The 26234-nt window shown below is 50.6% G+C and overlaps 6 non-coding genes across 6 annotated transcripts; all 6 read right to left on the bottom strand.

Moving 5' to 3' along the window:
• Positions 1 to 566: 566 nt before the first annotated feature.
• On the bottom strand, positions 567 to 641 carry Trnas-cga (transfer RNA serine (anticodon CGA)). Its single transcript has one exon. It is a non-coding gene; the product is annotated as a tRNA-Ser (tRNA).
• A 4723-nt stretch (positions 642 to 5364) lies between these two features.
• Trnas-cga (transfer RNA serine (anticodon CGA)) lies at positions 5365 to 5439 on the bottom strand. The gene has a single exon. It is a non-coding gene; the product is annotated as a tRNA-Ser (tRNA).
• Positions 5440 to 7165: 1726 nt separating this feature from the next.
• Trnas-cga (transfer RNA serine (anticodon CGA)) lies at positions 7166 to 7240 on the bottom strand. Its single transcript has one exon. It is a non-coding gene; the product is annotated as a tRNA-Ser (tRNA).
• Positions 7241 to 17570: 10330 nt separating this feature from the next.
• On the bottom strand, positions 17571 to 17645 carry Trnas-cga (transfer RNA serine (anticodon CGA)). Its single transcript has one exon. It is a non-coding gene; the product is annotated as a tRNA-Ser (tRNA).
• A 1125-nt stretch (positions 17646 to 18770) lies between these two features.
• Positions 18771 to 18845, bottom strand: Trnas-cga (transfer RNA serine (anticodon CGA)). Its single transcript has one exon. It is a non-coding gene; the product is annotated as a tRNA-Ser (tRNA).
• Positions 18846 to 23571: 4726 nt separating this feature from the next.
• Positions 23572 to 23646, bottom strand: Trnas-cga (transfer RNA serine (anticodon CGA)). Its single transcript has one exon. It is a non-coding gene; the product is annotated as a tRNA-Ser (tRNA).
• Positions 23647 to 26234: the final 2588 nt, after the last annotated feature.

Below are 26234 nucleotides of genomic sequence, written 5' to 3'. Positions count from 1 at the left end.
CCTTTCGCGGGCAAGTGCTCTACCAACTGAGCTACCGAAACAAGACTTACGCCCGGTACTCACAGCTTTACTTCTGCCAGTATCCGTCTCCTACCTTCCAAACTTTACAGAAGCTCTTCTGCGAGACATGCAGAACTAGCACCCCTGAAAGAAAGGATACTGTGGAGACATGGCGTAGCCACAGCCTGGGGGATGTTTGCAGAATGAGATTTTCACTCTGCAGCGGAGTGTGCGCTGATATGAAACTTCCTGGCAGATTAAAACTGTGTGCCCGACTGAGACACGAACTCGGGACCTTTGCCTTTCGCGGGCAAGTGCTCTACCAAATGCGCTACCGAAGCACGAGTCACGCCCGTTACTCACAGCTTTACTTCTGCCAGTATCCGTCTCCTACCTTCCAAACTTTACAGAAGCTCTTCTGCGAGACATGCAGAACTAGCACTCCTGAAAGAAAGGATACTGTGGAGACATGGCGTAGGCACAGCCTGGGGGATGTTTCCAGAATGAGATTTTCACTCTGTAGCGGAGTGTGCGCTGATATGAAACTTCCTGGCAGATTAAAACTGTGTTCCCGACCGAGACTCGAACTCGGGACCTTTGCCTTTCGCGGGCAAGTGCTCTACCAACTGAGCTACCGAAGCAAGACTCACGCCCGGTACTCACAGCTTTACTTCTGCCAGTATCCGTCTCCTACCTTCCAAACTTTACAGAAGCTCTTCTGCGAGACATGCAGAACTAGCACTCCTGAAAGAAAGGATACTGTGGAGACATGGCTTAGCCACAGCCTGGGGGATGTTTCCAGAATGAGATTTTCACTCTGCAGTGGAGTGTGCGCTGATATGTAACTTCCTGGCAGATTAAAACTGTGTGCCCGACCAAGACTCGAACTCGGGACCTTTGCCTTTCGCGGGCAAGTGCTCTACCAACTGAGCTACCGAAGCACGACACACGGCTGGTACTCACAGCTTTACTTCTGCCAGTATCCGTCTCCTACCTCCCAAACTTTACAGAAGCTCTTCTGCGAGACATGCAGAACTAGCACTCCTGAAAGAAAGGATACTGTGGAGACATGGCTTAGCCACAGCCTGGGGGATGTTTCCAGAATGAGATTTTCACTCTGCAGCGGAGTGTGCGCTGATATGAAACTTCCTGGCAGATTAAAACTGTGTGCCCGACCAAGACTCGAACTCGGGACCTTTGCCTTTCGCGGGCAAGTGCTCTACCAACTGAGCTACCGAAGCACGACTTACGCCTGGTACTCACAGCTTTACTTCTGCCAGTATCCGTCTCCTACCTTCCAAACTTTACAGAAGCTCTTCTGCGAGACATGCAGAACTAGCACCCCTGAAAGAAAGGATACTGCGGAGACATGGCGTAGCCACAGCCTGGGGGATGTTTCCAGAATGAGATTTTCACTCTGCAGCGGAGTGTGCGCTGATATGAAACTTCCTGGCAGATTAAAACTGTGTGCCCGACTGAGACTCGAACTCGGGACCTTTGCCTTTCGCGGGCAAGTGCTCTACCAACTGAGCTACCGAAGTACGACTCACGCCCGTTACTCACAGCTTTACTTCTGCCAGTATCCGTCTCCTACCTTCCAAACTTTACAGAAGCTCTTCTGCGAGACATGCAGAACTAGCACTCCTGAAAGAAAGGATACTGTGGAGACATGGCGTAGCCACAGCCTGGGGGATGTTTCCATAATGAGATTTTCACTCTGCAGCGGAGTGTGCGCTGATATGAAACTTCCTGGCACATTAAAACTGTGTGCCCGACCAAGACTCGAACTCGGGACCTTTGCCTTTCGCGGGCAAGTGCTCTACCAACTGAGCTACCGAAGCACGACTCACGCCCGGTGTCACAGCTTTACTTCTGCCAGTATCCGTCTCCTACCTTCCAAACTTTACAGAAGCTCTTCTGCGAGACATGCAGAACTAGCACTCCTGAAAGAATGGATACTGTGGAGACATGGCGTAGCCACAGCCTGGGGGATGTTTCCTGAATGAGATTTTCACTCTGCAGCGGAGTGTGCGCTGATATGAAACTTCCTGGCAGATTAAAACTGTGTGCCCAACCGAGACTTGAACTCGGGACCTTTGCCTTTCGCGGGCAAGTGCTGTACCACCTGAGCTACCGAAGCACGACTCACGCCCGGTACTCATAGCTTTACTTCCGCCAGTATCCGTCTCCTACCTTCCAAACTTTACAGAAGCTCTTCTGCGAGACATGCAGAACTAGCACTCCTGAAAGAAAGGATACCGTGGAGACATGGCTTAGCCACAGCCTGGGGGATGTTTCCAGAATGAGATTTTCACTCTGCAGCGGAGTGTGCGCTGATATGAAACTTCCTGGCAGATTAAAACTTTGTTCCCGACCGATACTCGAACTCGGGACCTTTGCCTTTCGCGGGCAAGTGCTCTACCAACTGAGCTACCGAAGAAAGACTCACGCCCGGTACTCACAGCTTTACTTCTGCCAGTATCCGTCTCCTACCTTCCAAACTTTACAGAAGCTCTTCTGCGAGACATGCAGAACTAGCACTCCTGAAAGAAAGGATACTGTGGAGACATGGCTTAGCCACAGCCTGGGGGATGTTTCCAGAATGAGATTTTCACTCTGCAGTGGAGTGTGCGCTGATATGTAACTTCCTGGCAGATTAAAACTGTGTGCCCGACCAAGACTCGAACTCGGGACCTTTGCCTTTCGCGGGCAAGTGCTCTACCAACTGAGCTACCGAAGCACGACACACGGCTGGTACTCACAGCTTTACTTCTGCCAGTATCCGTCTCCTACCTCCCAAACTTTACAGAAGCTCTTCTGCGAGACATGCAGAACTAGCACTCCTGAAAGAAAGGATACTGTGGAGACATGGCTTAGCCACAGCCTGGGGGATGTTTCCAGAATGAGATTTTCACTCTGCAGCGGAGTGTGCGCTGATATGAAACTTCCTGGCAGATTAAAACTGTGTGCCCAAACGAGACTCGAACTCGGGACTTTTGCCTTTCGCAGGCAAGTGCTCAACCAACTGAGTTACCGAAGCACGACTCACGCCCGGTACTCACAGCTTTACTTCTGCCAGTATCCGTCTCCTACCTTCCAAACTTTACAGAAGCTCTTCTGCGAGACATGCAGAACTAGCACTCCTGAAAGAAAGGATACTGTGGAGACATGGCTTAGCCACAGCCTGGGGCATGTTTCCAGAATGAGATTTTCACTCTGCAGCGGAGTGTGCGCTGATATGAAACTTCCTGGCAGATTAAAACTGTGTGCCCGACCAAGACTCGAACTCGGGACCTTTGCCTTTCGCGGGCAAGTGCTCTACCAACTGAGCTACCGAAACAAGACTTACGCCCGGTACTCACAGCTTTACTTCTGCCAGTATCCGTCTCCTACCTTCCAAACTTTACAGAAGCTCTTCTGCGAGACATGCAGAACTAGCACCCCTGAAAGAAAGGATACTGTGGAGACATGGCGTAGCCACAGCCTGGGGGATGTTTGCAGAATGAGATTTTCACTCTGCAGCGGAGTGTGCGCTGATATGAAACTTCCTGGCAGATTAAAACTGTGTGCCCGACTGAGACACGAACTCGGGACCTTTGCCTTTCGCGGGCAAGTGCTCTACCAAATGCGCTACCGAAGCACGAGTCACGCCCGTTACTCACAGCTTTACTTCTGCCAGTATCCGTCTCCTACCTTCCAAACTTTACAGAAGCTCTTCTGCGAGACATGCAGAACTAGCACTCCTGAAAGAAAGGATACTGTGGAGACATGGCGTAGGCACAGCCTGGGGGATGTTTCCAGAATGAGATTTTCACTCTGTAGCGGAGTGTGCGCTGATATGAAACTTCCTGGCAGATTAAAACTGTGTGCCCGACCGAGACACGAACTCGGGACCTTTGCATTTCGCGGGCAAGTGCTCTACCAACTGAGCTACCGAAGCACGATTCACGCCTGGTACTCACAGCTTTACTTCTGCCAGTATCCGTCTCCTACCTTCCAAACTTTACAGAAGCTCTTCTGTGAGACATGCACAACTAGCACTCCTGAAAGAAAGGATACTGTGGAGACATGGCGTAGCCACAGCTTGGGGGATGTTTCCAGAATGAGATTTTCACTCTGCAGCGGAGTGTGCGCTGATATGAAACTTCCTGGCACATTAAAACTGTGTGCCCGACCAAGACTCGAACTCGGGACCTTTGCCTTTCGCGGGCAAGTGCTCTACCAACTGAGCTACCGAAGCAAGACTCACGCCCGGTGTCACAGCTTTACTTCTGCCAGTATCTGTCTCCTACCTCCCAAACTTTACAGAAGCTCTTCTGCGAGACATGCAGGACTAGCACTCCTGAAAGAAAGGATACTGTGGAGACATGGCTTAGCCACAGCCTGGGGGATGTTTCCAGAATGAGATTTTCACTCTGCAGCGGAGTGTGCACTGATATGAATCTTCCTGGCAGATTAAAACTGTGTGCCCGACCGAGACTCGAACTCGGGACCTTTGCCTTTCGCGGGCAAGTGCTCTACCAACTGAGCTACCGAAGCACGACACACGGCTGGTACTCACAGCTTTACTTCTGCCAGTATCCGTCTCCTACCTCCCAAACTTTACAGAAGCTCTTCTGCGAGACATGCAGAACTAGCACTCCTGAAAGAAAGGATACTGTGGAGACATGGCTTAGCCACAGCCTGGGGGATGTTTCCAGAATGAGATTTTCACTCTGCAGCGGAGTGTGCGCTGATATGAAACTTCCTGGCAGATTAAAACTGTGTGCCCAAACGAGACTCGAACTCGGGACTTTTGCCTTTCGCAGGCAAGTGCTCAACCAACTGAGTTACCGAAGCACGACTCACGCCCGGTACTCACAGCTTTACTTCTGCCAGTATCCGTCTCCTACCTTCCAAACTTTACAGAAGCTCTTCTGCGAGACATGCAGAACTAGCACTCCTGAAAGAAAGGATACTGTGGAGACATGGCGTAGCCACAGCCTGGGGGATGTTTCCTGAATGAGATTTTCACTCTGCAGCGGAGTGTGCGCTGATATGAAACTTCCTGGCAGATTAAAACTGTGTGCCCAACCGAGACTTGAACTCGGGACCTTTGCCTTTCGCGGGCAAGTGCTGTACCACCTGAGCTACCGAAGCACGACTCACGCCCGGTACTCACAGCTTTACTTCCGCCAGTATCCGTCTCCTACCTTCCAAACTTTACAGAAGCTCTTCTGCGAGACATGCAGAACTAGCACTCCTGAAAGAAAGGATACTGTGGAGACATGGCTTAGCCACAACCTGGGGGATGTTTCCAGAATGAGATTTTCACTCTGCAGCGCAGTGTGCGCTGATATGAAACTTCCTGGCAGATTAAAACTGTGCTCCCGACCGAGACTCGAACTCGGGACCTTTGCCTTTCGCGGGCAAGTGCTCTACCAACTGAGCTACCGAGGCACGACTCACGCACGGTACTCACAGCTTTACATCTGCCAGTATCCGTCTCCTACCTTCCAAACTTTACAGAAGCTCTTCTGCGAGACATGCAGAACTAGCACTCCTGAAAGAAAGGATACTGTGGAGACATGGCTTAGCCACAGCCTGGGGCATGTTTCCAGAATGAGATTTTCACTCTGCAGCGGAGTGTGCGCTGATATGAAACTTCCTGGCAGATTAAAACTGTGTGCCCGACCAAGACTCGAACTCGGGACCTTTGCCTTTCGCGGGCAAGTGCTCTACCAACTGAGCTACCGAAACAAGACTTACGCCCGCTACTCACAGCTTTACTTCTGCCAGTATCCGTCTCCTACCTTCCAAACTTTACAGAAGCTCTTCTGCGAGACATGCAGAACTAGCACCCCTGAAAGAAAGGATACTGTGGAGACATGGCGTAGCCACAGCCTGGGGGATGTTTGCAGAATGAGATTTTCACTCTGCAGCGGAGTGTGCGCTGATATGAAACTTCCTGGCAGATTAAAACTGTGTGCCCGACTGAGACACGAACTCGGGACCTTTGCCTTTCGCGGGCAAGTGCTCTACCAAATGCGCTACCGAAGCACGAGTCACGCCCGTTACTCACAGCTTTACTTCTGCCAGTATCCGTCTCCTACCTTCCAAACTTTACAGAAGCTCTTCTGCGAGACATGCAGAACTAGCACTCCTGAAAGAAAGGATACTGTGGAGACATGGCGTAGGCACAGCCTAGGGGATGTTTCCAGAATGAGATTTTCACTCTGTAGCGGAGTGTGCGCTGATATGAAACTTCCTGGCAGATTAAAACTGTGTGCCCGACCGAGACTCGAACTCGGGACCTTTGCCTTTCGCGGGCAAGTGCTCTACCAACTGAGCTACCGAAGCACGATTCACGCCTGGTACTCACAGCTTTACTTCTGCCAGTATCCGTCTCCTACCTTCCAAACTTTACAGAAGCTCTTCTGCGAGACATGCAGAACTAGCACTCCTGAAAGAAAGGATACTGTGGAGACATGGCTTAGCCACAGCCTGGGGGATGTTTCCAGAATGAGATTTTTCACTCTGCAGCGGAGTGTGCACTGATATGAATCTTCCTGGCAGATTAAAACTGTGTGCCCGACCGAGACTCGAACTCGGGACCTTTGCCTTTCGCGGGCAAGTGCTCTACCAACTGAGCTACCGAAGCACGACACACGGCTGGTACTCACAGCTTTACTTCTGCCAGTATCCGTCTCCTACCTTCCAAACTTTACAGAAGCTCTTCTGCGAGACATGCAGAACTAGCACTCCTGAAAGAAAGGATACTGTGGATACATGGCTTAGCCACAGCCTGGGGGATGTTTCCAGAATGAGATTTTCACTCTGCAGCGGAGTGTGCGCTGATATGAAACTTCCTGGCAGATTAAAACTGTGTGCCCAAACAAGACTCGAACTCGGGACTTTTGCCTTTCGCAGGCAAGTGCTCAACCAAACGAGTTACCGAAGCACGACTCACGCCCGGTACTCACAGCTTTACTTCTGCCAGTATCCGTCTCCTACCTTCCAAACTTTACAGAAGCTCTTCTGCGAGACATGCAGAACTAGCACTCCTGAAAGAAAGGATACTGTGGAGACATGGCTTAGCCACAGCCTGGGGGATGTTTCCAGAATGAGATTTTCACTCTGCAGCGGAGTGTGCACTGATATGAAACTTCCTGGCAGATTAAAACTGTGTTCCAGACCGAGACTCGAACTCGGGACCTTTGCCTTTCGCGGGCAAGTGCTCTACCAACTGAGCTACCGAAGCACGACTCACGCCCGGTACTCACAGCTTTACTTCTGCCAGTATCCGTCTCCTACCTTCCAAACTTTACAGAAGCTCTTCTGCGAGACATGCAGAACTAGCACTCCTGAAAGAAAGGATACTGTAGAGACATGGCTTAGCCACAGCCTGGGGGATGTTTCCAGAATGAGATTTTCACTCTGCAGCGGAGTGTGCGCTGATATGAAACTTCCTGGCAGATTAAAACTGTGTGCCCGACCAAGACTCGAACTCGGGACCTTTGCCTTTCGCTGGCAAGTGCTCTACCAACTGAGCTACCGAAGCAAGACTTACGCCTGGTACTCACAGCTTTACTTCTGCCAGTATCCGTCTCCTACCTTCCAAACTTTACAGAAGCTCCTCTGCGAGACATGCAGAACTAGCACCCCTGAAAGAAAGGATACCGTGGAGACATGGCGTAGCCACAGCCTGGGGGATGTTTCCAGAATGAGATTTTCACTCTGCAGCGGAGTGTGCGCTGATATGAAACTTCCTGGCAGATTAAAACTGTGTGCCCGACTGAGACTCGAACTCAGGACCTTTGCCATTCGCGGGCAAGTGCTCTACCTACTGAGCTACCGAATCACGACTCACGCCCGTTACTCACAGCTTTACTTCTGCCAGTATCCGTCTCCTACCTTCCAAACTTTACAGAAGCTCTTCTGCGAGACATGCAGAACTAGCACTCCTGAAAGAAAGGATACTGTGGAGACATGGCGTAGCCACAGCCTGGGGGATGTTCCCAGAATGAGATTTTCACTCTGCAGCGGAGTGTGCGCTGATATGAAACTTCCTGGCAGATTAAAACTGTGTGCCCGACCAAGACTCGAACTCGGGACCTTTGCCTTTCGCGGGCAAGTGCTCTACCAACTGAGCTACTGAAGCAAGACTCACGCCTGGTACTCACAGCTTTACTTCTGCCAGTATCCGTCTCCTACCTTCCAAACTTTACAGAAGCTCTTCTGCGAGACATGCACAACTAGCACTCCTGAAAGAAAGGATACTGTGGAGACATGGCGTAGCCACAGCCTGGGGGATGTTTCCGGAATGAGATTTTCACTCTGCAGCGGAGTGTGCGCTGATATGAAACTTCCTGGCAGATTGAAACTGTGTGCCCGACCGAGACTCGAACTCGGGACCTTTGCCTTTCGCGGGCAAGTGCTCTACCAACTGAGCTACCGAAGCACGACTCACGCCCGGTAGACACAGCTTTACTTCTGCCAGTATCCGTCTCCTACCTTCCAAACTTTACAGAAGCTCTTCTGCGAGACATGCAGAACTAGCACTCCTGAAAGAAAGGATACTGTGGAGACATGGCTTAGCCACAGCCTGGGGGATGTTTCCAGAATGAGATTTTCACTCTGCAGCGGAGTGTGCGCTGATATGAAACTTCCTGGCACATTAAAACTGTGTGCCCGACCAAGACTCGAACTCGGGACCTTTGCCTTTCGCGGGCAAGTGCTCTACCAACTGAGCTACCGAAGCACGACTCACGCCCGGTGTCACAGCTTTACTTCTGCCAGTATCCGTCTCCTGCCTTCCCAACTTTACAGAAGCTCTTCTGCGAGACATGCAGAACTAGCACTCCTGAAAGAAAGGATACTGTGGAGACATGGCTTAGCCACAGCCTCGGGGATTTTTCCAGAATGAGATTTTCACTCTGCAGCGGAGTGTGCGCTGATATGAAACTTGCTGGCAGATTAAAACTGTGTGCCCGACCGAGACTCGAACTCGGGACCTTTGCCTTTCGCGGGCAAGTGCTCCAGCAACTGAGCTACCGAAGCACGACTCACGGCTGGTACTCACAGCTTTACTTCTGCCAGTATCCGTCTCCTACCTTCCAAACTTTACAGAAGCTCTTCTGCGAGACATGCAGAACTAGCACTACTGAAAGAAAGGATACTGTATAGACATGGCTTAGCCACAGCCTGGGGGATGTTTCCAGAATGAGATTTTCACTCTGCAGCGGAGTGTGCGCTGATATGAAACTTCCTGGCAGATTAAAACTGTGTGCCCAACCGAGACACGAACTCGGGACCTTTGCCTTTCGCGGGCAAGTGCTCTACCAACTGAGCTACCGAAGCACGACTCACTCCCGGTACTCACAGCTTTACTTCTGCCAGTATCCGTCTCCTACCTTCCAAATTTTACAGAAGCTCTTCTGCGAGACATGCAGAACTAGCACCCCTGAAAGAAAGGATACTGTGGAGACATGGCGTAGCCACAGCCTGGGGGATGTTTCCAGAATGAGATTTTCACTCTGCAGCACAGTGTGCGCTGATATGAAACTTCCTGGCAGATTAAAACTGTGTGCCCGACCGAGACTCGAACTCGGGACCTTTGCCTTTTGCAGGCAAGTGCTCTACCAACTTTTTTTTTTTTTTTTTTATTATCAGATTGACTTGGTATATTTCACGAGAATTCAGACAACCATAGTCAAATCATCATTTAATATTAGCTGCAAAAAGAAAATCAACAAATTAGGTGAAACACAAATAAAACATTTCTTCTGAAGGGGAAGACCAACCCGTTACCCCACCCGTATGAATTTTGGGTGTATATATATACATGCAAAAGAGAGAGAGAAAAAAAAATTACGAAAAAATACAACAAGGGAGGGGACTCGAGCTCAGGGAAGAAAACAGGAATCACAGGGGAACTTAACCAGCCCCTTGACGGTTAAACACAAGAAAAAGCATATTCGCAAAAAGCGTTCGGTATTGTGGTAACCGCTGCCATTTCCAATGCGCAGTTGACAAATAATGGTGAAAAACGCGGGGATCTGGGTCATTACCGCCTTCAATGACGTAATGGACATAGTAACCCAAGAGCCAAACAATCGTGTTCGTTTTCGTCTGAGGAAAATAAGAGATGTCCGGATGTAAGAAGATGTCGTCTGGGAATGCGGTTTCAGGCCCTCTAGTAAGAAAAGCTAATTGACGGCGGACCCAGAGCCAATGATCCCGTCCGCAAGCAACTAGCCTGTGAAGTAAGGTGTCAGTTTGATGACATTCCTCACACTGGTCAGTCGGACGAAGGCCAATACGAAAAAGACGATCACCAGTAGGTATCAGACGGTAAATGACCTTATACCACGTTGAAACAATCTCCATCGGCAAAATGGGAAGGCTAAGATGAGACCAGACCGTTTTCCATGACGTTGACGGGGAAGCAAGTTCAACAGAAGAAGGGAAACATGCTGTACCCCAACGGATTTGTAGCATGTTGGTAGTTATATGCGTCATAGAAAGTATATCAGCACCCAGAATACCGACAAGTACAAAGTATTCACGAATGTGCCGCAATTTAGGATTAATCCGTCCAACATCAACAGGAGGGGTCAGACTGGCCGGCCGGAGGCGGGAAAGTAAACGAGAGGTGACTGAATGCGGAGCCCGCGTACAGGTTAAAACATTGCGGCGGGCAAATAAGATGGACGTCTTCACTTTGATATCTGAAAGACCCAATCCTCCAAGCTTCCGAGGCCTGGCCACAACTTCATATCGGACACGGAAGACATGGCGGCGCCACAGAAATCGACTAGTCAGCTGTTTCAGCCTGCGGGCCATCATCGCGGGAAGCGGGAAGACCTGCGCAACGTAGTATATTTTACTGAAGACATAGGCCTCTAAAACCCGTGCCTTGTGAAGGAGGCTAAGGGAACGGCGGTCATGTTCAAGGATCGCCCCGTGAACACGACTCGTAACCTCACGCCAATTTAGTGCCGCCATTTTGATCGGATTACGATCCATTATGATCCCCAAGGTCTTATGGCGATCGACAACCGTCGCCCAAGGAATGACGACATGATCAAAGCCTCTCAACGGCAGGAACGTGCATTTGCGATCATTAATGCGAGCACCAGCAAGACCACAAAATGAATCCAAGGTATCCTTAAGCCGCGGTATATCCTCGGCATGTCGTACTAAAACCATGACGTCATCGGCGTATGCACGGACTGCAAAAATTTCCCCCAATATATTCCAGCCACGTAAGTGCATGGTGAGATGGCGAAGTAAGGGCTCTAAGGATAGAACAAAAAGTGACATGGATAAGGGGCTTCCCTGGGGTAACCCCCGTCTGATCGATATCCGGGGGGTAGGGTGACCGTTCACAATCACCGAGACACTGATACCGGTAAAAAGATTAGTTAATATTTGTCGAGCATCATTATTAAAGCCGACAGCGGTGAGCACTCTCGATAAAAAATCATGGCTGACGCGATCGAACGCTTTTTGGAAATCAAGAAAAAGCAAAGCCCCTGGGATATTAGCGGCAGTCGCCACCGAGATTACATCGCGACATTCGAGAACGGAAGTCAGTATCGTGCGTCCAGGCACACAGCTTTGGTGGGCGGCAATAATGGTATCGAGCAGCTTAGAGAGACGGATATTAATTGCTCGAGCGACAAGTTTATAATCAAAGTTAAGGAGAGTAATAGGACGGAGGGAATCAATTGCAGGTCGACCTGTGGATTTCGGGAGGAGGACCATTCTGCCTTCCTGAAAAGGAGCAGGAAGTGAGACTCCCCGCATCACTTCATTTACCATTGACGTTAAGGTGTCACCAATGAGCGGCCAAAATTGAACATAGAACTCCTTAGGAATACCATCTAATCCAGGCGACTTGCGGGACTGCGATCCTGCAACAACATCATATATGTCATCCTTCTGAAAGGGACGCAGAAAGGCGTCGTTTAATTGAGGAGTGACGACGCGAGGCAGCAAGGAGGTAAAGTCGTCAAGAGAGGTTTCCGCCGGGATATGAGTATCGTACAGATCAGTAAAATAGGTGTAAACGAAGTCAGAAATGTCACGGTGAGAGGTGAACACGCGGCCGTCAGCGGTTGTGAGGGAGGCAAGGCACCCACGTTTCCGGCGCGACCGTAAACGGACTAGATGGTAGAGTGACGTCAGTTCCTCTTGTAGAAGGGAACGTGGTTGAGACCTCGTCCGCAGGCCCTCCATTTGAATGCGTCTGAGCTACCGAAGCACGACTCACGCCCGGTACTCACAGCTTTACTTCTGCCAGTATCCGTCTCCTACCTTCCAAACTTTACAGAAGCCCTTCTGCAAGACATGCAGAACTAGCACTCCTGAAAGAAAGAATACTGTGGACAATGGCGTAGCCACAGCCTGGGGGATGTTTCCAGAATGAGATTTTCACTCTGCAGCGGAGTGTGCGCTGATATGAAACTTCCTGGCACATTAAAACTGTGTGCCCGACCGAGACTCGAACTTGGGACCTTTGCCTTTCGCGGGCAAGTGCTCTACCAACTGAGCTACCGAAGCACGACTCACGCCCGGTACTCACACCTTTACTTCTGCCAGTATCCGTCTCATACCTTCCAAACTTTACAGAAGCTCTTCTGCGAGCCATGCAGAACTAGCACTCCTGAAAGAAAGGATACTGTGGAGACATGGCTTAGCCTCAGCCTGGGGGATGTTTCCAGAATGAGATTTTCACTCTGCAGCGGAGTGTGGGCTGATTTGCAACTTCCTGGCAGATTAAAACTGTGTGCCCGACCGAGACTCGAACTCGGGACCTTTGCCTTTCGCAGGCAAGTGCTCTAACAAAAGAGCTAACGAAGCACGACTCACGGCAGCTACTCACAGCTTTACTTCTGCCAGTATCCGTCTCCTACCTTCCAAACTTTCTAGAAGCTCTTCTGCGAGACATGCAGAACTAGCACTCATGAAAGGAAGGATACTGTGGAGACATGGCGTAGTCACAGCCTGGGGGATGTTTCCAGAATGAGATTTTCACTCTGCAGCAGAGTGTGCGCTGATATGAAACTTCCTGGCAGATTAAAACTGTGTGCCAAGCCGAGACACGAACTCGGGACTTTTGCCTTTCGCAGGCAAGTGCTCTACCAACTGAGCTCCCGAAGCACGACTCACGCCCGGTACTCACAGCTTTACTTCTGCCAGTATCCGTCTCCTACCTTCCAAACTTTACAGAAGCTCTTCTGCGAGACATGCAGAACTAGTACTCCTGAAAGAAAGGATACTGTGGAGACATGGCGTAGCCACAGCCTGGGGGATGTTTCCAGAATGAGATTTTCACTCTGCAGCGGAGTGTGCGCTGATATGAAACTTCCTGGCAGATTAAAACTGTGTGCCCGACCGAGACTTGAACTCGGGACCTTTGCCTTTCGCAGGCAAGTGCTCCACCAACTGAGCTACCGAAGCACGACTCACGCCCGGTACTCACAGCTTTACTTCTGCCAGTATCCGTCTCCTACCTTCCAAACTTTACAGAAGCCCTTCTGCAAGACATGCAGAACTAGCACTCCTGAAAGAAAGAATACTGTGGAGAATGGCGTAGCCACAGCCTGGGGGATGTTTCCAGAATGAGATTTTCACTCTGCAGCGGAGTGTGCGCTGATATGAAACTTCCTGGCACATTAAAACTGTGTGCCCGACCGAGACTCGAACTTGGGACCTTTGCCTTTCGCGGGCAAGTGCTCTACCAACTGAGCTACCGAAGCACGACTCACGCCCGGTACTCACAGCTTTACTTCTGCCAGTATCCGTCTCATACCTTCCAAACTTTACAGAAGCTCTTCTGCGAGCCATGCAGAACTAGCACTCCTGAAAGAAAGGATACTGTGGAGACATGGCTTAGCCTCAGCCTGGGGGATGTTTCCAGAATGAGATTTTCACTCTGCAGCGGAGTGTGGGCTGATTTGCAACTTCCTGGCAGATTAAAACTGTGTGCCCGACCGAGACTCGAACTCGGGACCTTTGCCTTTCGCAGGCAAGTGCTCTAACAAAAGAGCTAACGAAGCACGACTCACGGCAGCTACTCACAGCTTTACTTCTGCCAGTATCCGTCTCCTACCTTCCAAACTTTCTAGAAGCTCTTCTGCGAGACATGCAGAACTAGCACTCATGAAAGGAAGGATACTGTGGAGACATGGCGTAGTCACAGCCTGGGGGATGTTTCCAGAATGAGATTTTCACTCTGCAGCAGAGTGTGCGCTGATATGAAACTTCCTGGCAGATTAAAACTGTGTGCCAAGCCGAGACACGAACTCGGGACTTTTGCCTTTCGCAGGCAAGTGCTCTACCAACTGAGCTACCGAAGCACGACTCACGCCCGGTACTCACAGCTTTACTTCTGCCAGTATCCGTCTCCTACCTTCCAAACTTTACAGAAGCTCTTCTGCGAGACATGCAGAACTAGTACTCCTGAAAGAAAGGATACTGTGGAGACATGGCGTAGCCACAGCCTGGGGGATGTTTCCAGAATGAGATTTTCACTCTGCAGCGGAGTGTGCGCTGATATGAAACTTCCTGGCAGATTAAAACTGTGTGCCCGACCGAGACTTGAACTCGGGACCTTTGCCTTTCGCAGGCAAGTGCTCCACCAACTGAGCTACCGAAGCACGACTCACGCCCGGTACTCACAGCTTTACTTCTGCCAGTATCCGTCTCCTACCTTCCAAACTTTACAGAAGCCCTTCTGCGAGACATGTTAGAACTAGCACTCCTGAAAGAAAGGATACTGTGGAGACATGGCTTAGCCACAGCCTGGGGGATGTTTCCTGAATGATATTTTCACTCTGCAGCGGAGTGTGCGCTGATATAAAACTTCCTGGCAGATAAAACTGTGATCCCAACCGAGACACGAACTCGGGACCTTTGCCTTTCGGGGGCAAGTGCTCTACCAACTGAGCTACCGAAGCATGACTCACGCCCGGTACTCACAGCTTTACTTCTGCCAGTATCCGTCTCCTACCTTCCAAACTTTACAGAAGCTCTTCTGCGAGACATGCAGAACTAGCACTCCTGAAAGGAAGGATACTGTGGAGACATGGCGTAGTCACAGCCTGGGGGATGTTTCCAGAATGAGATTTTCACTCTGCAGCGGAATGTGCGCTGATATGAAACATCCTGGCAGATTAAAACTGTGTGCCCGACTGAGACTCGAATTCGGTACCTATGCCTTTCGCGGGCAAGTGTTCTACCAACTGAGCTACCGAAGCACGACTCACGCCCGTTACTCACAGCTTTACTTCTGCCAGTATCCGTCTCCTACCTTCCAAACTTTAGAGAAGCTCTTCTGCGAGACATTCAGAACTAGCACTCCTGAAAGGAAGGATACTGTGGAGACATGGCGTAGCCACAGCCTGGGGGATGTTTCCAGAATGAGATTTTCACTCTGCAGCGGAGTGTGCGCTGATATGAAACTTCCTGGCAGATTAAAACTGTGTGCCCGACCAAGACTCGAACTCGGGACCTTTGCCTTTCGCAGGCAAGTGCTCTACCAACTGAGCTACCGAAGCACGACACACGGCTGGTACTCACAGCTTTACTTCTGCCAGTATCCGTCTCCTATCTCCCAAACTTTACAGAAGCTCTTCTGCGAGACATGCAGAACTAGCACTCCTGAAAGAAAGGATACTGTGGAGACATGGCTTAGCCACAGCCTGGGGGATGTTTCCAGAATGAGATTTTCACTCTGCAGCGGAGTGTGCGCTGATATGAAACTTCCTGGCAGATTAAAACTGTGTGCCCAAACGAGACTCGAACTCGGGACTTTTGCCTTTCGCAGGCAAGTGCTCAACCAACTGAGTTACCGAAGCACGACTCACGCCCGGTACTCACAGCTTTACTTCTGCCAGTATCCGTCTCCTACCTTCCAAACTTTACAGAAGCTCTTCTGCGAGACATGCAGAACTAGCACTCCTGAAAGAATGGATACTGTGGAGACATGGCGTAGCCACAGCCTGGGGGATGTTTCCTGAATGAGATTTTCACTCTGCAGCGGAGTGTGCGCTGATATGAAACTTCCTGGCAGATTAAAACTGTGTGCCCAACCGAGACTTGAACTCGGGACCTTTGCCTTTCGCGGGCAAGTGCTGTACCACCTGAGCTACCGAAGCACGACTCACGCCCGGTACTCATAGCTTTACTTCCGCCAGTATCCGTCTCCTACCTTCCAAACTTTACAGAAGCTCTTCTGCGAGACATGCAGAACTAGCACTCCTGAAAGAAAGGATACTGTGGAGACATGGCGTAGCCACAGCCTGGGGGATGTTTCCTGAATGAGATTTTCACTCTGCAGCGGAGTGTGCGCTGATATGAAACTTCCTGGCAGATTAAAACTGTGTGCCCGACCAAGACTCGAACTCGGGACCTTTGCCTTTCGCGGGCAAGTGCTCTACCAACTGAGCTACCGAAGCAAGACTCACGCCCGGTACTCACAGCTTTACTTCTGCCAGTATCCGTCTCCTACCTTCCAAACTTTACAGAAGCTCTTCTGCGAGACATGCAGAACTAGCACTCCTGAAAGAAAGGATACTGTGGAGACATGGCTTAGCCACAGCCTGGGGGATGTTTCCAGAATGAGATTTTCACTCTGCAGCGGAGTGTGCGCTGATATGAAACTTCCTGGCAGATTAAAACTGTGTGCCCGACCAAGACTCGAACTCGGGACCTTTGCCTTTCGCGGGCAAGTGCTCTACCAACTGAGCTACCGAAGCACGACTTACGCCTGGTACTCACAGCTTTACTTCTGCCAGTATCCGTCTCCTACCTTCCAAACTTTACAGAAGCTCTTCTGCGAGACATGCAGAACTAGCACCCCTGAAAGAAAGGATACTGCGGAGACATGGCGTAGCCACAGCCTGGGGGATGTTTCCAGAATGAGATTTTCACTCTGCAGCGGAGTGTGCGCTGATATGAAACTTCCTGGCAGATTAAAACTGTGTGCCCGACTGAGACTCGAACTCGGGACCTTTGCCTTTCGCGGGCAAGTGCTCTACCAACTGAGCTACCGAAGTACGACTCACGCCCGTTACTCACAGCTTTACTTCTGCCAGTATCCGTCTCCTACCTTCCAAACTTTACAGAAGCTCTACTGCGAGACATGCAGAACTAGCACCCCTGAAAGAAAGGATACTGTGGAGACATGGCGTAGCCACAGCCTGGGGGATGTTTCCAGAATGAGATTTTCACTCTGCAGCGGAGTGTGCGCTGATATGAAACTTCCTGGCAGATTAAAACTGTGTGCCCAACCGAGACTTGAACTCGGGACCTTTGCCTTTTGCGGGCAAGTGCTGTACCACCTGAGCTACCGAAGCACGACTCACGCCCGGTACTCATAGCTTTACTTCCGCCAGTATCCGTCTCCTACCTTCCAAACTTTACAGAAGCTCTTCTGCGAGACATGCAGAACTAGCACTCCTGAAAGAAAGGATACCGTGGAGACATGGCTTAGCCACAGCCTGGGGGATGTTTCCAGAATGAGATTTTCACTCTGCAGCGGAGTGTGCGCTGATATGAAACTTCCTGGCAGATTAAAACTGTGTTCCCGACCGAGACTCGAACTCGGGACCTTTGCCTTTCGCGGGCAAGTGCTCTACCAACTGAGCTACCGAAGCACGACTCACGCCCGGTACTCACAGCTTTACTTCTGCCAGTATCCGTCTCCTACCTTCCAAACTTTACAGAAGCTCTTCTGCGAGACATGCAGAACTAGCACTCCTGAAAGAAAGGATACTGTGGAGACATGGCTTAGCCACAGCCTGGGGGATGTTTCCAGAATGAGATTTTCACTCTGCAGTGGAGTGTGCGCTGATATGTAACTTCCTGGCAGATTAAAACTGTGTGCCCGACCAAGACTCGAACTCGGGACCTTTGCCTTTCGCGGGCAAGTGCTCTACCAACTGAGCTACCGAAGCACGACACACGGCTGGTACTCACAGCTTTACTTCTGCCAGTATCCGTCTCCTACCTCCCAAACTTTACAGAAGCTCTTCTGCGAGACATGCAGAACTAGCACTCCTGAAAGAAAGGATACTGTGGAGACATGGCTTAGCCACAGCCTGGGGGATGTTTCCAGAATGAGATTTTCACTCTGCAGCGGAGTGTGCGCTGATGTGAAACTTCCTGGCAGATTAAAACTGTGTGCCCAAACGAGACTCGAACTCGGGACTTTTGCCTTTCGCAGGCAAGTGCTCAACCAACTGAGTTACCGAAGCACGACTCACGCCCGGTACTCACAGCTTTACTTCTGCCAGTATCCGTCTCCTACCTTCCAAACTTTACAGAAGCTCTTCTGCGAGACATGCAGAACTAGCACTCCTGAAAGAAAGGATACTGTGGAGTCATGGCGTAGCCACAGCCTGGGGCATGTTTCCTGAATGAGATTTTCACTCTGCAGCGGAGTGTGCGCTGATATGAAACTTCCTGGCAGATTAAAACTGTGTGCCCAACCGAGACTTGAACTCGGGACCTTTGCCTTTCGCGGGCAAGTGCTGTACCACCTGAGCTACCGAAGCACGACTCACGCCCGGTACTCACAGCTTTACTTCCGCCAGTATCCGTTTCCTACCTTCCAAACTTTACAGAAGCTCTTCTGCGAGACATGCAGAACTAGCACTCCTGAAAGAAAGGATACTGTGGAGACATGGCTTAGCCACAACCTGGGGGATGTTTCCAGAATGAGATTTTCACTCTGCAGCGCAGTGTGCGCTGATATGAAACTTCCTGGCAGATTAAAACTGTGTTCCCGACCGAGACTCGAACTCGGGACCTTTGCCTTTCGCGGGCAAGTGCTCTACCAACTGAGCTACCGAGGCACGACTCACGCACGGTACTCACAGCTTTACTTCTGCCAGTATCCGTCTCCTACCTTCCAAATTTTACAGAAGCTCTTCTGCGAGACATGCAGAACTAGCACTCCTGAAAGAAAGGATACTGTGGAGACATGGCTTAGCCACAGCCTGGGGCATGTTTCCAGAATGAGATTTTCACTCTGCAGCGGAGTGTGCGCTGATATGAAACTTCCTGGCAGATTAAAACTGTGTGCCCGACCAAGACTCGAACTCGGGACCTTTGCCTTTCGCGGGCAAGTGCTCTACCAACTGAGCTACCGAAACAAGACTTACGCCCGGTACTCACAGCTTTACTTCTGCCAGTATCCGTCTCCTACCTTCCAAACTTTACAGAAGCTCTTCTGCGAGACATGCAGAACTAGCACCCCTGAAAGAAAGGATACTGTGGAGACATGGCGTAGCCACAGCCTGGGGGATGTTTGCAGAATGAGATTTTCACTCTGCAGCGGAGTGTGCGCTGATATGAAACTTCCTGGCAGATTAAAACTGTGTGCCCGACTGAGACTCGAACTCGGGACCTTTGCCTTTCGCGGGCAAGTGCTCTACCAAATGCGCTACCGAAGCACGACTCACGCCCGTTACTCACAGCTTTACTTCTGCCAGTATCCGTCTCCTACCTTCCAAACTTTACAGAAGCTCTTCTGCGAGACATGCAGAACTAGCACTCCTGAAAGAAAGGATACTGTGGAGACATGGCGTAGGCACAGCCTGGGGGATGTTTCCAGAATGAGATTTTCACTCTGTAGCGGAGTGTGCGCTGATATGAAACTTCCTGGCAGATTAAAACTGTGTGCCCGACCAAGACTCGAACTCGGGACCTTTGCCTTTCGCGGGCAAGTGCTCTACCAACTGAGCTACCGAAGCACGACTCACGCCTTGTACTCACAGCTTTACTTCTGCCAGTATCCGTCTCCTACCTTCCAAACTTTACAGAAGCTCTTCTGCGAGACATGCAGAACTAGCACTCCTGAAAGAAAGGATACTGTGGAGACATGGCTTAGCCACAGCCTGGGGCATGTTTCCAGAATGAGATTTTCACTCTGCAGCGGAGTGTGCGCTGATATGAAACTTCCTGGCAGATTAAAACTGTGTGCCCGAGCGAGACTTGAACACGGGACCTTTGCCTTTCGCGGGCAAGTGCTCTACCAACTGAGCTACCGAAGTACGACTCACGCCCGGTACTCACAGCTTTACTTCTGCCAGTATCCGTCTCCTACCTTCCAAACTTTACAGAAGCCCTTCTGCGAGACATGCAGAACTAGCACCCCTGAAAGAAAGGATACTGTGGAGACATGGCTTAGCCACAGCCTGGGGGATGTTTCCAGAATGAGATTTTCACTCTGCAGCGGAGTGTGCGCTGATATGAAACTTCCTGGCAGATTAAAATTGTGTGCCCGACCGAGACTCAAACTCGGGACCTTTGCCTATCGCGGGCAAGTGCTCTACCAACTGAGCTACCGAAGCACGACTCACGCCCACTACTCACAGCTTTACTTCTGCCAGTATCCGTCTCCAACCTTCCAAACTTTACAGAAGCTCTTCTGCGAGACATGCAGAACTAGCACTCCTGAAAGAAAGGATACTGTGGAGACATGGCTTAGCCACAGCCTGGGGGATGTTTCCAGAATGAGATTTTCACTCTGCAGCGGAGTGTGCGCTGATATGAAACTTCCTGGCAGATTAAAACTGTGTGCCCGACCGAGACTCGAACTCGGGACCTTTGCCTTTCGCGGGCAAGTGCTCTACCAACTGAGCTACCGAAGCACGACTCACGCCCGGTACTCACAGCTTTACTTCTGCCAGTATCCGTCGCCTACCTTCCAAACTTTACAGATGTTCTTCTGCGAGACATTCAGAACTAGCACTCCTGAAAGAAAGGATACTGTGGAGACATGGCTTAGCCACAGCCTGGGGGATGTTTCCAGAATGAGATTTTCACTCTGCAGCGGAGTGTGCGCTGATATGAAACTTCCTGGCAGATTAAAACTGTGTGCCAAGCCGAGACACGAACTCGGGACTTTTGCCTTTCGCAGGCAACTGCTCTACCGACTGAGCTACCGAAGCACGACTCACGACCGGTACTCACAGCTTTACTTCTGCCAGTATCCGTCTCCTACCTTCCAAACTTTACAGAAGCTCTTCTGCGAGACATGCAGAACTAGCACTCCTGAAAGAAAGGATACTGTGGAGACATGGCTTAGCCACAGCCTGGGGGATGTTTCCAGAATGAGATTTTCACTCTGCAGCGGAGTGTGCACTGATATGAATCTTCCTGGCAGATTAAAACTGTGTGCCCGACCGAGACTCGAACTCGGGACATTTGCCTTTTGCGGGCAAGTGCTCTACCAACTGAGCTACCGAAGCACGACACACGGCTGGTACTCACAGCTTTACTTCTGCCAGTATCCGTCTCCTACCTTCCAAACTTTACAGAAGCTCTTCTGCGAGACATGCAGAACTAGCACTCCTGAAAGAAAGGATACTGTGGACCCATGGCTTAGCCACAGCCTGGGGGATGTTTCCAGAATGAGATTTTCACTCTGCAGCGGAGTGTGCGCTGATATGAAACTTCCTGGCAGATTAAAACTGTGTTCCCCACCGAGACTCGAACTCGGGACCTTTGCCTTTCGCGGGCAAGTGCTGTACCACCTGAGCTACCGAAGCACGACTCACGCCCGGTACTCATAGCTTTACTTCCGCCAGTATCCGTCTCCTACCTTCCAAACTTTACAGAAGCTCTTCTGCGAGACATGCAGAACTAGCACTCCTGAAAGAAAGGATACTGTGGAGACATGGCTTAGCCACAGCCTGGGGGATGTTTCCAGAATGAGATTTTCACTCTGCAGCGGAGTGTGCGCTGACATGAAACTTCCTGGCAGATTAAAACTGTGTTCCCGACCGAGACTCGAACTCGGGACCTTTGCCTTTCGCGGGCAAGTGCTCTACCAACTGAGCTACCGATGCACGACTCACTCCCAGTACTCACAGCTTTACTTCTGCCAGTATCCGTCTCCTACCTTCCAAACTTTACAGAAGCTCTTCTGCGAGACATGCAGAACTAGCACTCCTGAAAGAAAGGATACTGTGGAGACATGGCTTAGCCACAGCCTGGGGGATGTTTAAAGAATGAGATTTTCACTCTGCAGCGGAGTGTGCGCTGATATGAAACTTCCTGGCAGATTAAAACTGTGTGCCCGACCAAGACTCGAACTCGGGACCTTTGCCTTTCGCGGGCAAGTGCTCTACCAACTGAGCTACCGAAGCAAGACTTACGCCTGGTACTCACAGCTTTACTTCTGCCAGTATCCGTCTCCTACCTTCCAAACTTTACAGAAGCTCTTCTGCGAGACATGCAGAACTAGCACCGCTGAAAGAAAGGATACTGTGGAGACATGGCGTAGCCACAGCCTGGAGGATGTTTCCAGAATGAGGTTTTCACTCTGCAGCGGAGTGTGCGCTGATATGAAACTTCCTGGCAGATTAAAACTGTGTGCCCGATCGAGACTCGAACTCGGGACCTTTGCCTTTCGCGGGCAAGTGCTCTACCAACTGAGCTACCGAAGCACGACACACGGCCGGTACTCACAGCCTTACTTCTGCCAGTATCCGTCTCCTACCTCCCAAACTTTACAGAAGCTCTTCTGCGAGACATGCAGAACTAGCACTCCTGAAAGAAAGGATACTGTGGAGACATGGCTTAGCCACAGCCTGGGGGATGTTTCCAGAATGAGATTTTCACTCTGCAGCGGAGTGTGCGCTGATATGAAACTTCCTGGCAGATTAAAACTGTGTGCCCAAACGAGACTCGAACTCTGGACTTTTGCCTTTCGCAGGCAAGTGCTCAACCAACTGAGTTACCGAAGCACGACTCACGCCCGGTACTCACAGCTTTACTTCTGCCAGTATCCGTCTCCTACCGTCCAAACTTTACAGAAGCTCTTCTGCGAGACATGCAGAACTAGCACTCCTGAAAGAAAGGATACTGTGGAGACATGGCGTAGCCACAGCCTGGGGGATGTTTCCTGAATGAGATTTTCACTCTGCAGCGGAGTGTGCGCTGATATGAAACTTCCTGGCAGATTAAAACTGTGTGCCCGACCGAGACTCGAATTCGGGACCTTTGCCTTTCGCGGGCAAGTGCTCTACCAACTGAGCTACCGAAGCACGACTCACGCCCGGTATTCACAGCTTTACTTCTGCCAGTATCCGTCGCCTACCTTCCAAACTTTACAGATGTTCTTCTGCGAGACATGCAGAACTAGCACTCCTGAAAGAAAGGATACTGTGGAGACATGGCTTAGCCACAGCCTGGGGGATGTTTCCAGAATGAGATTTTCACTCTGCAGCGGAGTGTGCGCTGATATGAAACTTCCTGGCAGATTAAAGCTGTGTGCCAAGCCGAGACACGAACTCGGGACTTTTGCCTTTCGCAGGCAACTGCTCTACCGACTGAGCTACCGAAGCACGACTCACGCCCGGTACTCACAGCTTTACTTCTGCCAGTATCCGTCTCCTACCTTCCAAACTTTACAGAAGCTCTTCTGCGAGACATGCAGAACTAGCACTCCCGAAAGAAAGGATACTGTGGAGATATGGCGTAGCCACAGCCTGGGGGATGTTTCCAGAATGAGATTTTCACTCTGCAGCGGAGTGTGCGCCGATATGAAACTTCCTGGCAGATTAAAACTGTGTGCCCGACCGAGACTCGAACTCGGGACCTTTGCCTTTCGGGGGCAAGTGCTCTACCAACTGAGCTACCGAAGCATGACTCACGCCCGCTACTCACAGCTTTACTTCTGCCAGTATCCGTCTCCTACCTTCCAAACTTTACAGAAGCTCTTCTGCGAGACATGCAGAACTAGCACTCCTGAAAGAAAGGATACTGTGGAGACATGGCGTAGCCACAGATTGTGGGATGTTTCCTGAATGAGATTTTCACTCTGCAGCGGAGTGTGCGCTGATATGAAACTTCCTGGCAGATTAAAACTGTGTTCCCCACCGAGACTCGAACTCGGGACCTTTGCCTTTCGCGGGCAAGTGCTGTACCACCTGAGCTACCGAAGCACGACTCACGCCCGGTACTCATAGCTTTACTTCCGCCAGTATCCGTCTCCTACCTTCCAAACTTTACAGAAGCTCTTCTGCGAGACATGCAGAACTAGCACTCCTGAAAGAAAGGATACTGTGGAGACATGGCTTAGCCACAGCCTGGGGGATGTTTCCAGAATGAGATTTTCACTCTGCAGCGGAGTGTGCGCTGACATGAAACTTCCTGGCAGATTAAAACTGTGTTCCCGACCGAGACTCGAACTCGGGACCTTTGCCTTTCGCGGGCAAGTGCTCTACCAACTGAGCTACCGATGCACGACTCACTCCCGGTACTCACAGCTTTACTTCTGCCAGTATCCGTCTCCTACCTTCCAAACTTTACAGAAGCTCTTCTGCGAGACATGCAGAACTAGCACTCCTGAAAGAAAGGATACTGTGGAGACTTGGCTTAGCCACAGCCTGGGGGATGTTTCCAGAATGAGATTTTCACTCTGCAGCGGAGTGTGCGCTGATATGAAACTTCCTGGCAGATTAAAACTGTGTGCCCGACCAAGACTCGAACTCGGGACCTTTGCCTTTCGCGGGCAAGTGCTCTACCAACTGAGCTACCGAAGCAAGACTTACGCCTGGTACTCACAGCTTTACTTCTGCCAGTATCCGTCTCCTACCTTCCAAACTTTACAGAAGCTCTTCTGCGAGACATGCAGAACTAGCACCCCTGAAAGAAAGGATACTGTGGAGACATGGCGTAGCCACAGCCTGGAGGATGTTTCCAGAATGAGGTTTTCACTCTGCAGCGGAGTGTGCGCTGATATGAAACTTCCTGGCAGATTAAAACTGTGTGCCCGATCGAGACTCGAACTCGGGACCTTTGCCTTTCGCGGGCAAGTGCTCTACCAACTGAGCTACCGAAGCACGACACACGGCCGGTACTCACAGCTTTACTTCTGCCAGTATCCGTCTCCTACCTCCCAAACTTTACAGAAGCTCTTCTGCGAGACATGCAGAACTAGCACTCCTGAAAGAAAGGATACTGTGGAGACATGGCTTAGCCACAGCCTGGGGGATGTTTCCAGAATGAGATTTTCACTCTGCAGCGGAGTGTGCGCTGATATGAAACTTCCTGGCAGATTAAAACTGTGTGCCCAAACGAGACTCGAAATCTGGACTTTTGCCTTTCGCAGGCAAGTGCTCAACCAACTGAGTTACCGAAGCACGACTCACGCCCGGTACTCACAGCTTTACTTCTGCCAGTATCCGTCTCCTACCGTCCAAACTTTACAGAAGCTCTTCTGCGAGACATGCAGAACTAGCACTCCTGAAAGAAAGGATACTGTGGAGACATGGCGTAGCCACAGCCTGGGGGATGTTTCCTGAATGAGATTTTCACTCTGCAGCGGAGTGTGCGCTGATATGAAACTTCCTGGCAGATTAAAACTGTGTGCCCGACCAAGACTCGAAATCGGGACCTTTGCCTTTCGCGGGCAAGTGCTCTACCAACTGAGCTACCGAAGCAAGACTTACGCCTGGTACTCACAGCTTTACTTCTGCCAGTATCCGTCTCCTACCTTCCAAACTTTACAGAAGCTCTTCTGCGAGACATGCAGAAATAGCACTCCTGAAAGAAAGGATATTGTGGAGACATGGCTTAGCCACAGCCTGGGGGATGTTTAAAGAATGAGATTTTCACTCTGCAGCGGAGTGTGCGCTGATATGAAACTTCCTGGCAGATTAAAACTGTGTGCCCGACCGAGACTCGAACTCGGGACCTTTGCCTATCGCGGGCAAGTGCTCTACCAACTGAGTTACCGAAGCACGACTCACGCCCTGTACTCACAGCTTTACTTCTGCCAGTATCCGTCTCCTACCTTCCAAACTTTACAGAAGCTCTTCTGCGAGACATGCAGAACTAGCACTCCTGAAAGAAAGGATACTGTGGAGACATGTCGTAGCCACAGCCTGGGGGATGTTTCCAGAATGAGATTTTCACTCTGCAGCGGAGTGTGCGCTGATATGAAACTTCCTGGCAGATTTAAACTGTGTGCCCGACCGAGACTCGAACTCGGGACCTTTGCCTTTCGCGGGCAAGTGCTCTACCAACTGAGCTACCGAAGCACGACACACGGCTGGTACTCACAGCTTTACTTCTGCCAGTATCCGTCTCCTACCTTCCAAACTTTACAGAAGCTCTTCTGCGAGACATGCAGAACTAGCACTCCTGAAAGAAAAGATACTGTGGAGACATGGCGTAGCCACAGCCTGGGGGATGTTTCCTGAATGAGATTTTCACTCTACAGCGGAGTG

This window comes from Schistocerca gregaria, chromosome X (assembly GCF_023897955.1).
Source record: "Schistocerca gregaria isolate iqSchGreg1 chromosome X, iqSchGreg1.2, whole genome shotgun sequence".
Taxonomy (NCBI): domain Eukaryota; kingdom Metazoa; phylum Arthropoda; class Insecta; order Orthoptera; family Acrididae; genus Schistocerca; species Schistocerca gregaria.
The sequence above is the reverse complement of the archived record's forward strand: the minus strand, read 5'-3'. Positions and strand labels throughout refer to the sequence as shown.